General features: G+C 51.1%; 1 protein-coding gene across 1 annotated transcript in view; it reads right to left on the bottom strand.

The window, feature by feature from the left end:
* GMPR (guanosine monophosphate reductase) overlaps positions 1-1,925 on the bottom strand; it is a 63,075-nt gene that overhangs the window by 44,315 nt on the left and 16,835 nt on the right. The gene's annotated exons all lie outside the window — the stretch shown is intronic.

Raw genomic sequence — 1,925 nt, 5'->3', positions numbered from 1 at the left:
GGATGTCCCCCTTCCTCTAGGGTGCAGGGCTCAGGATGTCCCCCTTCCTCTAGGGTGCAGGGCTCCGATCGGGAGTGCTGAGTCATGCAACTTACTGGGGCTCCATCTTTTAAGGAACCGCGCGCTGCTGTCCAAAAGCAGCTGCCCCGTGTCACACATCCACCAACAGAACAGAGGGCTTCAAACCTCTGCGCCCTCAGCACCTGTCAGCACTCGTCCTTTTATTGGACCCAGCGTGGGCCGTATACGGTTTCCTTCAACTTAAAAAAAAAAGTTTTGCTTTTTGTTGTTTTCCCCGTACACCCCAAAGGCATTTCCAGCCTGGATTCACCCTAAAATACCTGGCAGAAAGCCAGTCTTCCTTCTAGACAATCATGAAATAACACTTCATTTTTTCAAAAACCAAACTCACTGCCATGGAGTCGATTCTGACCCCGATGACCCCATAGGGCAGCGTGGAACTGCCTCTGTGGGTTTCCGAGACCGTAGCACTTTATGGGATGGAAGCCTTGTTTCTGTCCTGAGGATGGGCTGGTGCTCCCCACCTGTTGACCTTGTGCTTAGCACGTCAGGAGGGCGCCCATCTTTTACAGGAAAACATAAACATTTCTCCCTGGGAACCGGGCGGGTTTTCAGAACACTATATAGAACCCAGGAGCCCTGGTGGTGCAGTGGTATATGAGTCAAAGCTGATCAAAATCCAGCATCATCCCCTCTGTGGGAGGGAGATGAGGCAGCCTGCTTCCAAAAAGCTTGAGTCTCAGACACCCCATGTGGCAGCTCTCCTCAGCCTATCGTGACGATGGCTCTCAGGGCCACGCAGCCCACTTGGGGCGGTCCTTGGAGGCAGGCAGGGTTCCCACAGGCAGGAAGCCAGCGTGGCAGAGTGTGTGTGTGGGGGGGTAGGCTTCTGTTTCTTTCACTCTTATAAACAGGTCACACCCCCAACGAGGCATCATCGAGCCACTACTTCATTGACAGGTTGAACTCCTCCCCTAGCCAAGAGTGTCTCCTTGACACACTTAATATATGACTACCACCGTCTGGTTCTTGGCTTTTATGGATTTTTCTTTACGTCTCCATGTGGGAATTCCCTGGGGAACTGCTGGTATAACTGTGTGAAATCAACTAAATTCAAGAAAGGCAATGGAGAGAAGATGGGCATAGAAGATAAGCAAGAAGAACAAGGTTGATGCCAGCCAACTCCGGCCGCTTCCACCAAAACGGTGGTCTTCACCTTGAGCACCTTGCTTGGGGAGACAGGGAGAAGGAGATGCCAAAGATGCTTCTGAGAAACTCCTTCCTGTTTCAATGTTATTTCCAACAGAATACTGACGTGAGAGGCAGACCTTACCCCGAAACAAGAGCTCCAAATCTCGTTTTCTCGTGAAAGGTAGCACATTTTCCAGTGCATAAGAACAGACAAACCTACACTTATCTTAAACTGCACCGTGTGCATTCAAATCTGAAGTCTCTTCCATGGTGCCTCCTTCCCACCAACTGCCACAGCGCCAGGGCCTGGAGTCCTGCCCTCCGCCTTCCCTGAAAATCCACCCTTCTAGAAGGGATCTGTTCTCAGTAATGGTTCACCTCCAGTGAAACTGTGTAATGGAACGGTGCCCAGGGCCAGCAGCTCACCTTTCATGACCACATCTACATTCTAACCCTCATCTTTAAATCCTTTGCCAGAGATGAGAAATGTTCCCAAGAGGCTCCGTGGTGGCATGATGGTTCAAGTGCTCGGCTGCTAACCAAAGGGTTGAACCCGCAGCCACTCCATAGGAGACAGCTGGGGCAGTCTGCTTCCCTGGAGAGGTACAGATTTACAGCCTTGGCAAATCCCATGAGACAGTTCTACTCTACCCTACCGAGCCGCTATGGGTTAAAATCAAGGTGGCTGCAAAGGTTTAGGCTAGTCCTGAAAA

This window comes from Echinops telfairi, unplaced genomic scaffold, assembly GCF_000313985.2.
Source record: "Echinops telfairi isolate 266 unplaced genomic scaffold, ASM31398v2 ScPeMD7_7439;HRSCAF=8477, whole genome shotgun sequence".
NCBI classification, from domain to species: Eukaryota; Metazoa; Chordata; class Mammalia; order Afrosoricida; family Tenrecidae; genus Echinops; species Echinops telfairi.
This window is presented reverse-complemented; position numbering and strand designations above follow the sequence as displayed.